At 42.7% G+C, this 13,639-nt stretch overlaps 1 protein-coding gene and 1 long non-coding RNA gene across 4 annotated transcripts in view; both read right to left on the bottom strand.

Moving 5' to 3' along the window:
* CRHBP (corticotropin releasing hormone binding protein) overlaps window positions 1–13,639 on the bottom strand; it is a 481,877-nt gene that overhangs the window by 134,916 nt on the left and 333,322 nt on the right. The window lies entirely within an intron of this gene.
* Window positions 1–13,639, bottom strand: part of LOC309622543 — a 34,394-nt gene that overhangs the window by 19,694 nt on the left and 1,061 nt on the right. Inside the window, exon 2 of the long non-coding RNA XR_014240956.1 lies at window positions 13,456–13,522. This is a non-coding gene — a long non-coding RNA (uncharacterized lncRNA). The remainder of the gene's footprint in view (window positions 1–13,455; window positions 13,523–13,639) is intronic.

Here is a 13,639-nt window from a genome sequence, read left to right as displayed (position 1 = left end):
TTGGGGGACACTGTTTTTTCATTGACATGTTTAGAATTGCCAGAACATGGTAATAATTAAAAGCAGACTAAATTTTAGGGCATCTACAAAGAACCTACAGCTAACATCATGGCTTCCTGGTGACAGACTGAATACTTCCCCCTAAGATAGTGAACACGCAAGGATGCCCTCTTTCATCACTTCTATGCAACACTGAACTGGAAGTTCTAACAATTGCCAAAAAAAAAAAAAGGCTCAGAAGTGAAAGAAAAGGCATAAATATTGGACAGGAAAAAAATAAAACTATCTTTCTTCACAGATAACATTATTGTGTTAGAAAATCCTAAGGAATCTACACATACACACACACACACACACACACACACACACACACACAGAGCTACTAAAACCAGTATATTGAACTTATCAAGGTCATAGGATACAAGGTCAATATACAAACTTGATTATAGTTCTATATACCAGCAATGAACATTCGGAAAATGAAATTTAAAATACATTTACATTTATAACACCATCAAAAAACATGATATACTTTGGAGTAAATTTAACAAAGTATGTGCAAAACCTATACACCGAAATTATAAAGCATTGCAAAAAAATTAAGACCTAAATTAACAGACACATATATCATGTTCATGGATCTGAAGATTCAGTACTATTAAGATGGAAATTCTTGGAGGCTTCCCTGGTGGCACAGTGGTTAAGAATCCACCTGCCAATGCAGGCGACACAGGTTCGAGCCCCGGTCCGGGAAGATCCCACAGGCCGTGAAGCAACTAAGCCCATGTGCCACAACTACTAAGCCCGTGTGCCACAACTACTGAGCCCGTGAGCCTAGCGTCCGTGCTCCACAACAAGAGAAGCCACCGCAATGAGAAGCCTGCGTACCGCAGTGAAGAGTAGCCCCCGCTCACCCAACTAGAGAAAGCCCATGCGCAGCAACAAAGACCCAGCACAGCCAAAAATAAATAAATTAAATAAATAAATTTTAAAAAAGAAAAAAGATGGAAATTCTCGGGCTTCCCTGGTGGCACAGTGGTTAAGAATCCGCCTGCCAATGCAGGGAACACAGGTTCGAGCCCTGGTCCGGGAAGATCCCACAGGCCGTGGAGCAACTAAGCCCATGTGCTACAACTACTGAGCCTGTGCCCTAGAGCCCGTGAGCCACTACTACTGAGCCCATGCGCCACAACTACTGAAGCCCGCGTGCCCAGAGCCCGTGCTGCATAACAAGAGAAGCCACTGCAGTGAGAAGCCTGCGCACTGCAGCTAAAGAAAGCCCGCGATCAGCAACGAAGACCCAAAGCAGACAAAAATAAATAATTTATTAAAAAAAAAAAAAGATGGCAGTTCTCTCCCAAATTGATTCATGGATTGAACACAATCTCAATCAAAATTCCAGAAGATTTTTTTTTTAGAACTTGATGAGCTGATTCTAAACTTTTTATAGAAATGAAAACGACCTAGAATAACCAAAGCAATTTCAAGACTTTCTATAAAATATAGTAATCAAGACAGTATGATAGTGAAACATGTAGACCAATGGAACAGAGAGTCCAGAAAGAGACCCACAAATGTATAGTCAAGTGATTTTCAGCAAAGGTGCCAAGGCATTTCAATGGGGAAAGGGATGCTGCAAAAATTACAAGTATTGACCCTTACCTCACAGCATACTCAATAATTAACTCAAAATGTATAACAGACAACATATGAAATTGAAAACTATAAACTCCTAGAAGAAAACCTAAAAGAAAATCTTTGTAACTCTGGTATAGACCAATATTTCTTAGGGCATAAAAATCACAAACAATTAGAGACATAATTGGAATATGGGGCTTTCTCAAAATTAATACTTTTGCTCATCGAAAAACACTATTAGGAAAATGAAAATAAAGCTACAGAATAGGAGGAAATATTTGCAATATATATACCTCACAAAGGAATTATATGCAGAATATATAAAGAATGAATATAATTCAACTGTGTAGACAGAAACCAACTAAATATAGGCAAAATATTTGAAAAGACACCACAAAAGAAGATACATGAATGACTAATAAGCACATGGAAAGACCTCAATATCATTAACCATTAGGAAAATGCAGATTAAAACCAAAATAAGATATCACTTCACAGCCACTAGAATGACCAAAGTAAAAGAGACAGACAATACCAAGTGTCAGTGACATTGCTGATAGTGTAAAACACTACTGCTGGGCTTCCCTGGTGGCGCAGTGGTTGAGGATCTGCCTGCCAATGCAGGGCACACGGGTTCGAGCCCTGGTCTGGGAAGATCCCACATGCCGCGGAGCAACTGGGCCCATGAGCCACAATTACTGAGCTTGCGCGTCTGGAGCCTGTGCTCCACAACAAGAGAGGCCGCGATAGTGAGAGGCCCGCGCACCGCGATGAAGAGTGGCCCCACTTGCCGCAACTAGAGAAAAGCCCTCGTACAGAAACGAAGACCCAACGCAGCCATAGATAAATAAATAAGTAAATAAATAAAATAAAATAAAAAAAGAAAATCCCCTTCCATAAAAAAAAAAAAAAACACTACGGCTACGCTGGAAAACATTTCGGCAGTTTCTCATAAATTTAAACATATGCTTACCATATTGCCCAGTAATTCCACTCCTGGTATTTATCCAAAAGAAATTAAGACATATATCCACACAAAGACTTGTACACAAATGTTCAGAGCAGCTTTCAAAAATATATACAATACCCCTAAACCAGAAACAACCAAATGTCCATCACCAGGGGAATGGATAAACAAATTGTGGTATATCTACATAATGGAATAAAACTCATCAAGAAAAAGGAAGAATCCAAGGATACACTGCAACAACATGGATCAATCTCCAAAGCACTATGATGAATGAAAGATGCCTAACACATTTATATGAAATTCTAGAAAATACAAATTTTCTACAGTGACAGAAAGCAGATCAGCAGTTGCCTGGGGGTGAGAAGAAGGGGAGACTAATTGAACAGGATATAAGGGAACATGGGGGTGGGTATGAAAATATGCTGTATGTGGATTGAGGTGGTGCTTACATGGCTGTGTACATTTTTCAAAACCCCCCAAACTTTACACTTAAAATGGAAGCATTTTGTTGTATATAAATTCTACTATAAAACTCATTTTAGGGCTTCCCTGGTGGCACAGTGGTTAAGAATCCGCCTGCCAATGCAGGGGACACGGGTTCGAGCCCTGGTCCGGGAAGATCCCACATGCCGTGAAGCAACTAAGCCCGTGCGCCACAACTACTGAGCCTGTGCTCTAAAGCCTGCAAGCCACAACTACTGAGCCTGCATGCCACGACTACTGAAGCCCGTGCACCTAGAGCTCATGCTCTACAACAAGAGAAGTCACCACAATGAGAAGCCCGTGCACCGCAACTAGAGAAAGCCCTCGCACAGCAATGAAGACCCAACGCAGCCAAAAATAAATAAAAATAAAAATAAATAAATTTCAAAATAAATAAATAAATAAAACTCATTTTAAAAAACAACAGTAGGGACTTCCCTGGCAGTCCAGTGGTTAACACTCGGCGCTTCCACTGCAGGGGGCACAGGTTCAATCCCTGGTCAGGGAACTAAGATCTCATGTGCCGCGCGGTACAGCCAAAAAAAACCCAAACAAACAAACAAACAAACCAAAAAACCCCAATAAGAAACAAGTTCCTAAATGCTCAACTAGCTGCCCATTGTCACCTAGAGTGCAGGGTTATAAAGGGGGCATCTGCTACACCGAGGACCCTCCAGACAAATATGCACTTGGCTCCAGGCCATCATGCGGTCTCTCACGTGATGGAGAGGACCAGCCCCAAAGGCCAATGGGATGCCTGGACCAGAGGTGGGCTTGGAAGGGCCTATTCTGTGTCCCGTCCCCCTCTCAGATCCCACTTGGCTTTCTGAGGGGTATGAAAGGCACCCCTACCCACGTAGAGAGCTCATCTAGTCTCGGGAGGGGCCACCAGGCTTCCAAAGGAGTACACTGGAAGGGGAAGAAGAGTGCAAGGGACAGAGACACCTTTGCCCTGCTTTGTACCTCCCTCAGGAACAGTAACCATCATGTACTGATGGCTCACTCCATGCCAAACACTATGGGAAGAGTTTTACACGTGTCAGTCAAATTCTTACCAGAACCCCAGGTGTCACTCCTTCTGTTAGGCCAGTTCAGAGAGGAAAAAGCAAAAGCGGCAGAGAGGCTAAGAAACTGCCCTGAGCTGTCCCAGCTAGTACGGGGCACAGCTGAAGCCAAGCCCATGAAGTCTAGCCTGTGTTCACGTCCACAGCCTCCGCTCGTGAACCAGCTCTGTTCCTGACCGTTCTGCCAGCCTCCCCCCAGCACCCTGCCCGAAGCGCACACAGTCAGGGGCAGGCTCAAGGATGGTGTTCAGAACAAATAGGACCTCGGCCCAGAACACACAGTGCTGTTCGCCTCTCTGCTCCAGCTCCATCGAGTGCCCAAAGTTCAGAATCCTATTGAGTCATTTTCTCTGTAATTCAAGTACAGAAGTACTTTTAAGAGATGCATAGCATTCTGGCTATTCCCATGTGCTATAAATATGCGATTTATGGGGAAAATGGGAACTCTGTGTCACATTCAAACTGAGAACTATTTGAAGAAAGGGGGAAATTATCCCATCCTATTGAGTCATGGGGAAAAATAACCACAGTATATCATACTAGTAAATAGGAATGTAAAAATAGCTTCTGTTTGGAAGTGCAGACTGAATGTTAATGTGGCCTTGAGTTTATTTCAAGTATTTTCATTAAGCATTTTTTATTTTTTCAATTTCATCTTTGCAACCTGAAGTTCCCCCCATATCAAACCAAGGTCAAATAAGTTCAGATGCCAACTTGAAAAACCTTAAGATCAATGTGCTCAACTCCCTAGGAAGAAACCGAAGGCAACTGTTCTTTGAAAACAGGCCACCATGACATATAGGTCATTAGTTACTATAGAACAGGACCCCTGAGGGTGGGGCCCATGGCTGATTTTCTTCAGCTAGTCCAGAGCAGGAAATACTGTGTGCAGTGGACTCCTTGTTTCTCTTTGCCCAACACTCCTTTTTTCCAGGAGGCAGAAATTCTCTTCACTGAAAACTGCCCCCCTACTCCAACCTCTGGCCAAGTGAGAGTGGCCAAATCTGGTCTCACCTGACCAAGCAGGTGAGAAGGCCAGCCAAGGCTGGGTCTCGCTGAGTCCTTTCCCAAGATCTTTTTAATTAATTAATTAATTAATTTTTAATTTACTTATTTAATTTATTTATTTATTTTTGGCTGTGTTGGGTCTTCGTTGCTGTGCACAGGCTTTCTCTAGTTGCAGTGAGCAGGGGCTACTCTTCGTTGCGGTGCACGGGCTTCTCATTGTGGTGGCTTCTCGTTGCAGAGCATGGGCTCTAGGCGCACGGGCTTCAGTAGTTGTGGCTCACGGGCTCATAGTTGTGACTCGCGGGCTCTAGAGCGCAGGCTCAGTAGTTGTGGCACATGGGCTTAGCTGCTCCGTCGCATGTGGGATTTTCCTGGACCAGGGATCGAACCCATGTCCCCGGCACTGGCAGGCGGATTCTTAACCACTGCACCACCAGGGAAGCCCCAGATCTTTTTAATTTAAACGAAAGAAAGAGAGCACGACTGAGGACACATGAGCCCAGGAGCTGCTAGCACAGTGTCTGGCTGAGTGGGGAAGTCAGTCTGCAAGAAAGAGCCTTTAGGCCTCTAACTCTCTGGTCCGGTTGCTCCTCCAGGCAGCAAGCCGGTACCTTCCAGGGATTTGTTACAAGAGGGATCGCACGTCCTAGACGAGGCACTGTTGGTCTACGGGGGACCTGTAGTCCACTTGGATTCTGCTCAAAGCCACGCTGAAGTCACAAAATCAAAGAATTCCCTGATGCCATTTATAGACAGGTCCTGGGTATCTCATGTAACTCATCTCATTTAATCCTCATAACAACCCAGTGGAAGAAAATATGACTATTATCCCCATTTTACAGGTTCAAGTTTTTTAGATCTTAGGTAACATGCCCACAGTCAAACCGTCACTTGCCTTTTCCCATTACTCTGAGGGCAAAACTAACACTGGTTAACATTGGTCGGCATCTGGACCCCTTCCTAACCATTCTCGTGAAGGCATGAACTACAAAGACAAATCTAGACTAAAAGCCTGATGCAAACGTTCCTGTTTTTTTTAAAACAATGGGGCTAGCAAGTGGGAAGCTGAGCCCAGTATCTGAAGCCTGCCCAGCATGCCCATCAAACTGGAGATTTCATTCACACCCAGATATTGATTCTGCACACCTGCACGAGGTGGGGCAGCTGAAGGTAGAATGAGGGAAGACCCTCCGATTTCTACGGTATGCGCCTTTTAAAAAAATATACTTTCTATTGTGGTAAAATATACATAAAATTTACTATTTTTTTTTTAAAGATTTATTGATTGATTGATTGATTGCTATGTTGGGTCTTCGTTTCTGTGCGAGGGCTTTCTCCAGTTACGGCAAGCGGGGGCCTCTCTTCATCGCGGTGCGCAGGCCTCTCACTATCGCGGCCTCTCTTGTTGCGGAGCACAGGCTCCAGACGCGCAGGCTCAGTAGTTGTGGCTCACGGGCCTAGCTGCTCCGCGGCATGTGGGATCTTCCCAGACCGGGGCTCGAACCCGTGTCCTCTGCATTGGCAGGCAGATCCTCAACCACCGCGCCACCAGGGAAGCCCATAAAATTTACTATTTTAACCCTTTTAAAGTGGCCAGGGCACTGGCGTTAAGTACACTCACACTGCTGTGTGGCCACCACCATCCAGCGCCAGAACGTTTCATCTTCCCAAACTGGAACTCTGTACCCATGAAATGCTAACTCCCCATTCCCCTCCTTCCCCCCAGTCCCGGCACCCACCCTTCTACTTTCTGTCTTTATGAATCTGGCTACTCTAAATACCTCATATAAGTGGCATAGTACATATTCTGCATTTTCAATCCCTCCACGTATATACTGAGACCTACTATTTGCCCAGCACTGTGCTAAGCTGTATGGGGGGAATGCATAAAATATGAGATCTGATTTCTGCCGCTGAGATCATTACAGGTGACCTGTGAAGGCAAGGCTAGCTTCTCGGATCTCTCTCATCTAAATTTCCCCTGTCCTCCATGTTTGTATCATGCACTTCCACATCGTATAGTCTAAGAAGTCTTCATAAAAGTGGTGACTTGAGAAATGAGAATGACGTGTGGTTGGGAAGAGAGGGAGGTTTTGAATTAATTAAATCACTCACAAATCCAGGCAGCCTGGATCATCCCAAGCCAACCCAGGAAAAGCCGAAGGGCCACAGCATAATGACCTGGCTTCTCTGAGGACAAGATGCCGAACTCTAGATCTGTGAATCTGACTTCTGTTTGTATCCACAAGCCACACATACAATGGTTTCCTTTTCTCCTACTGCAGAATAAGACACAAAAGAAAATCAAAACTGTTTTGTTGTTGTTGTTATTCTTTTTAATTATCTCAGAGAATAGCCAAACCAGCTCTTCTGTGCAAGTTTGTCTTTTTTCCTTTGGCAGAAGAAGCTAGTAAGAACTTCTGAAACTTGTGTGGAATGTCTGACCACCAGGGTCAGGTCACATCAACCTTGACCACGGCAGGGGACACGGACCCCTGGGGAGATAAGCGTCCAGATGCTCACCCTAACAGTCACACCAGGCCTTCAAACAAGCAGTATGGACACCACCCCCGACGCCCCAGCCCCGCCAGCACTTTGAGCAAGTGTCCAATGCAGCCGCACCCCGACAAGGCTGTCTGTGCAGGGGCGCCGCCCACCTACCATGGCTCCTCCTGCCGGGTCTGCTTTCCAAGCACAAGCCCCCGCTGGGGACCCTGGTGGGTAAGAACAAGAAGGCCTTCACTGCTCTCACTCATACTGCTTTGCCTTTTCTGTCCCCCTGCCCTTCTTCCCTTTAAGATGTGGCAGTTAAAAAAAAAAACAGTATTCCCTACTTTAAGACATTAACATTCCTTAGCGTGTCCCACAGCATGTAGGCTTGATTCCGACTGTCCATTCAACTGTATGTTAACAGAAATTGCAAACGTGGGGCTAAGGGAAGGCAGCCAGAAAGTGCACTGTGGGTCTTTACAAGGCATTTTACAGCCCTGGGAGAAGGAAAATGTGAAATGGCAGCCAGTGGGTCCTACCTGGATACTGCAAGCCACCCACAGTCGGAGGCATGCAGTAGTTTATGGCGAATGGATGTACACAAACCACAACAAAATACAGGACGGTGGATTAATGGATTCTGAAAAGGGGTGGAAATTCTGAGGTAAGTCCTTCTATTATTTCTTCCTAATAGTTCTGAGAAATAGAAATCAATTTCTAAGGCCCATCTGAGAATTCCCATAGGAAGAGAGCCATTTTTTTCTGCTACCAGTGTCTCCCTCTCATCCCAGTGACCTGGAAGAGGTCACCGGGGGAACACTACTCTCTAGACGTGGGTACTACAGAGATGCCGCCCTCTGAGCAGCAACCCAGGCACCTCAAGCACACCAAGGCCAGGAAAAGACAGCAGGGAGACATGGAACCACAAACCACACTGCAGTTACATGTACCAATTCCGTCATCCACCCATTCTCTTGCTTATTATTTTCTGCTACATATTGAATTGGTTGAATCTTAAAAATATCTTGGTTTTGGCCCACAATATTGCAATATTGGTCTACCTGTCTCTAGTCTGTTTTTTTCCCGCACATCCCATAGCCTTCCCTGAAGTGGTATACTTAAAATAGAAATCTTACTGTGTAACTCTCTTGCTTAAAACTACCTCCAGGATAAACCCCAAGCTTAGCTCACTATGTTTCAAACAAAAAGAGACTTGCACTTATATATAATTGTAGTGAAAGTGTCAAGTTTCAAAAGTAAGTTTAAAAAACTTCCTAAGACTCCAAGCCAAAAGCCAACCAACAAAATAAACAAAGTCTATAGTAACACATTAAATGACAGAAAATGATAAAGTTACAAAAATGAAGTTGAGTCTGAAAAAGCCTAAAGGTGAGGATTGAAAACAGTTCATCACGTGGGGATAACTTTTGTTACAATCATGACTATAAATATAAAATGAAGACATTATTTGAAGGCACACAATTATTTAGAGTTAAAAAAAAATAAAGCTTCTTTATTTTGGTGTGTATTACTCTCCCTGCTCCCCCATCCTACCTCCTGTGATTACCTCTCAAGCTACTTGCGTCATAGTTTTTGTCTTAGTTACTGCATTTAAGGGAACACAAGCTAAAAACCAGAGTGGTGCTAGAAAGCAGAAGCTTAAAACCTGTGAACCTCCAAACCTCAGGATGGGATTCTGGAACTGGATTATTTACCCATCAGATGGTAACGAGGATCTCATTTCTAGTGGTAGGTGGAGCGATGAGAACCCTTGGTGTGCTGTGGCGTTAGGATTAGGATTCTCAACTGTGATGGATTAAGATGAGGAACAGATGAAAGGGAAAATGGTTTATTCAGTAGCTTTGGCTGACCCTGTAAAACATACACATCCAGAAGCAGCTAGCCTGACAGACCATTAGAATAGCCTATTAAGTTTCAGCTAAGGTGCCATTTGTATCTTATAGGGATGGGATGCTGTCGTCCAGGGTAAATTGTATACATTAAATAAATGATTTAATGGGTCTATGTCCCCGATAGCTAGAATACATGGGTCCTCAACACCATATAAGCTTTCTGGGGACTTCCCTGGTGGTGCAGTGGTTAAGACTCCGCACTCCCAATGCAGGGGGCCCGGGTTCAATCCCTGGTCAGGGAACTAGATCCCACATGCTGCAACTAAGAGTTCGCATGCCACAACTAAGGAGCCGGCGAGCCACAACAAAGACCCGGCACAACCAAAAAAAACAAAAAACAAAAAAACAACAACAAAACACTGTATAAGCTTTCAAGCACCACAAAACCTGGATCCATATTGTGTCTACTAATGTCAGCATTAAAAGTAGCTATATCATACCCTTCTTTCCCTAATCCTCAGCTCCTCAAACTACCTTCTAATTTTTCTCTAAGTCAGCTAAGCTGCAGATAGCTGCTAATCACGGCTCTCATCCTCACCAAAAGAATAATTCTGAGGCTCTGACAAAGCCCATACAGCAAAAACACTTTTCCGGCCAGTCTTCCCCACCCTCACTCTCCATTCCTGCAACTCTGTCTGATTTTGGGGGGCAAACTTTTCTTCCTCCTTCCCTTTCTCTCTTTTCCCTTTTCTTCCCTCCTTCCCCCCTTCCTTTCTGCCTTCTTTCCTTCAGACACTGCCAAAGATGCATATAATTAAGGAAAAACTAAGTAATTCAGGGAATTGGGACAAAAGGAAAATAAAGGTAGGAAAACAAAAGGTTAGCACATAGAAAAGTTTACCATATGGAACTGGTAGGTGAGTGTTATGAGTTGAATTGTGTCCCCCCTGCAAAAAAAGATATGTTAAAGTCCTAACCCAGGGTACCTCTGAATGTGACCTTATTTGGAAATAGGGTTTTTGCAGATATAATCAAGTTAAGTTGAGGTCATTAGGATAGAGCTTAATCCAAGCTCCATCCTGGTGTCCTTGTAAGAGGGAAGATTGGACATACACACACACACAAGGAGAATGCCACAACAAAGGCAGAGATTGGAGTGATGAAACTGTAAACCAAGGATTACTGGCCACCACTAGAAGGTAGGGAAAGGCAAGGAAGGAACCTCCCCTACAGGTTTCAGAGGCAGATGGCCCAGCTGGCACCTTGATTTCAGACTTCTAACCTCCGGAACTGTAAGAGAATAAATTTCTCTTGTTTTAAGCCACTTAGTTTGTGGTACCCTGTTACAGCAGCCCTAGGAAACTAATAGCGTAGGCATCCCATATTTGACTCAGCCACCTAGCAGCTGAAATAAGCAAACAGTCCAATAAATGAACCACAGTGCCCACAGGATTCAAAGGTTCCATTTGTTCATGGGATGCAGAGCTTTCCATGACATGAGAGATCAGAGAATGGTCTTCTCTCTGGGTCCTACAGAAGAAACACTGTGGGATACAGTGGACAACTCTAGTCGATGACATTGATACTGATCGTGATAATGAATTTTATGTAGCTATGTCCTACAAACTACCTCACTGAAGGCAGATGGCATGACCCCAATGGAAAGTTCATTAAAAGCACATATAGGAACCAGAACTGAAAGAGGAGACATTACTACCAACCTTACAGAAATTAAAAAGGAATACTATGCACAACTGTACACCAACATATTAGATAACTTGGATGAAATGGACAAATTCCTAGAAAGATACAAACTACCAAAACTGCCTCAAGTAGGAACTGAAATCTAAAAGACCTAGAACCAATGAAGAAATCGAATTAGTAATCTAAAACACTACCCATAAAGAAAAACTCAGGTCAGATGGCTTCTCTGTTGAATTCCAACAAGCATTTAAAGAAGAATTAATACAAATTAGTCACAAAATCTTCCAAAAAATAAAAGAGGAAGGAATATTTCTCAACTCATTTTATACCGCTGTATTACTCTGACACCAAAACCAGACAAAAACATCCAAGAAAAAAATACAGACCAAAAGCACATATAGGAAGGATGTATTGTACCAAAAGAGTGTGGTCCACATACACAGCTCTATAACTTCATGTCTTTGAGGCAACCTCCATAAGTAATTTTCTCAAACTGGGTTTTTGATAAGGATTAGACAGCAGATTCAAGGCTATAATCTCTGGCAAGAATCTGGACAGTAAATATTCTGCATTATCAGTGAAATGTAAGTCCTTATGCTTTGCCAACTTCCATGGCAGAAGACAGAAATGAGATCCTCTTATTTATTTATTGTTAACAGCATGATGAAAGTTAAGGGAATTGCTACCACCAAAATAAGAATTAAAGAGTGTTTTTCTTGCTGAAATTTGAACAAAGAGTGTGGGGCAAAGGAGAAGAGTTATTAGATATTTTAGATATATTTTATAATTTGATTTAAAATTTAATTTAAAACTACAAGAAAGATTTCAGATTATAGGAAAGTTTAAGCATTGACTTAAACACAGAAAAAAGACAGGCTCCTTTTCTCTGGACTTTAAAAATAAATCCAAAACACATCTTGTGAGCATAATAAACATAATTCCAGGAGTCCAAATTCTACCCTTTTTTAGATCTTGGTTAAATGCTGCCACTTTCAAGAAGATGTAGCTGTTCTCCGTTTAGTGTGGCACATGAAGGTTTCCTCTTACAACATTTTTCACTTTCTTCCTGGAGTTGCATTTGTCTTACTGTCTCACTGGAGTGTAATCTTCTTGAGGGCAGGAATGGTGTCTTGAATTAAGACTCTTACTCAGGTATAGGATAGTGCTTTGGGTACAAATAGCACTAACTAGAACTAACAAAAATACCATGTGTCTCATTACATGGTCAGTTTAAGGCTAAATGGATTTTTAAGGTACTCAAAGTGTTAAAGCCTCTTGTTAAAAGGATTGTCAGGTACAATAAACTTTAAAATTTTGTTTTTGAATTAAACCATGAATAAGAGATGGCTTTAATCTGATCCATTTATACTAGGTACTTTTAATCAGATGTCCTCAGCTATAAGTATGGACATCTTTTGGGAGAAAAGTAGTAACCTAATACTTAATCTTCACATTGCAAAGCTATCCCTTTGAAGACATCCAACCGGTTTCTTCTTCTGAAACCATTCTTGGAATGGTAAGGAGAAACCCCATTAATAGACTGTGAAACTCTGGTTTATAGAAAGAATGAGGTTTTCAAAAAGAAATTACTTAAACCAAAGTATGTAAGGCAGATTGTATTATTCTAACCAGTTATTTACTCAACTTCTTTTAAAAGGATTATACAATCTCTGCCCATTGTCATGTGACTGGCAAGACTTCCTTATAAGAGGAATATACTTTCTGGCCCCACTGATAGGCCCTGTCATGTTACTTGCTTTGGTCAATAGAATGTAAGCAAAACTGAGGTGAGCAGAACTGAAGCATGCAGAATGTGAGCTGTTTTCAGTTTTAAGAGCAGCATGTGCCAGTGGTTTATAAGAGCTGATTATTACATTTCAAGAAACTTGGCAAGCCTCTTGTTAAACTGTTTGTAGCCTGAAATCCGCCATGGTGGGAGTATTTCCATCATGGAAATAGCAAACACTACAAATCAGTACTCCTCCTCCCTCAAGGTTGGGTCCAGCACACAGTGAGCGTGTCCCCAAAAAGTTGGTCTTTCAACCTAGAGCCTGCAAGCCAGGACACCAGTGGAGTAGAGCCAAAGCTGCCTGCAGCAGATGTAATTTGCTTGAGAAATGAATCTTTGTTTTTGTAAATTACTGAGTTGTAGGGGTTGTTTGTTACCTAAGCATAATCCACCAAAAGCTGACTGATACACCATGCTAGTGTTACTAAGATTTTAGTGAACACCAATGAGCCCTACCTTTATCTGTCCAGACCTTGATTCAGGGGATTTCTTCTAACGACTTGTGCCATCACACACCTTGAACCTGAAAGGATGAAAGTTACACTCAGAGACTCAAGCCCAGGAATCCAGGTCTTGGAAGGTTACTATAAAGATATAAAACAGTAATTCCATTTTTAAAAATCACTAAACTACTGCATCA

The sequence above is a fragment of the Balaenoptera borealis genome (genome assembly GCF_965194805.1).
Source record: "Balaenoptera borealis genome assembly, chromosome: 2".
NCBI lineage: Eukaryota > Metazoa > Chordata > Mammalia > Artiodactyla > Balaenopteridae > Balaenoptera > Balaenoptera borealis.
The sequence above is the reverse complement of the archived record's forward strand: the minus strand, read 5'-3'. Positions and strand labels throughout refer to the sequence as shown.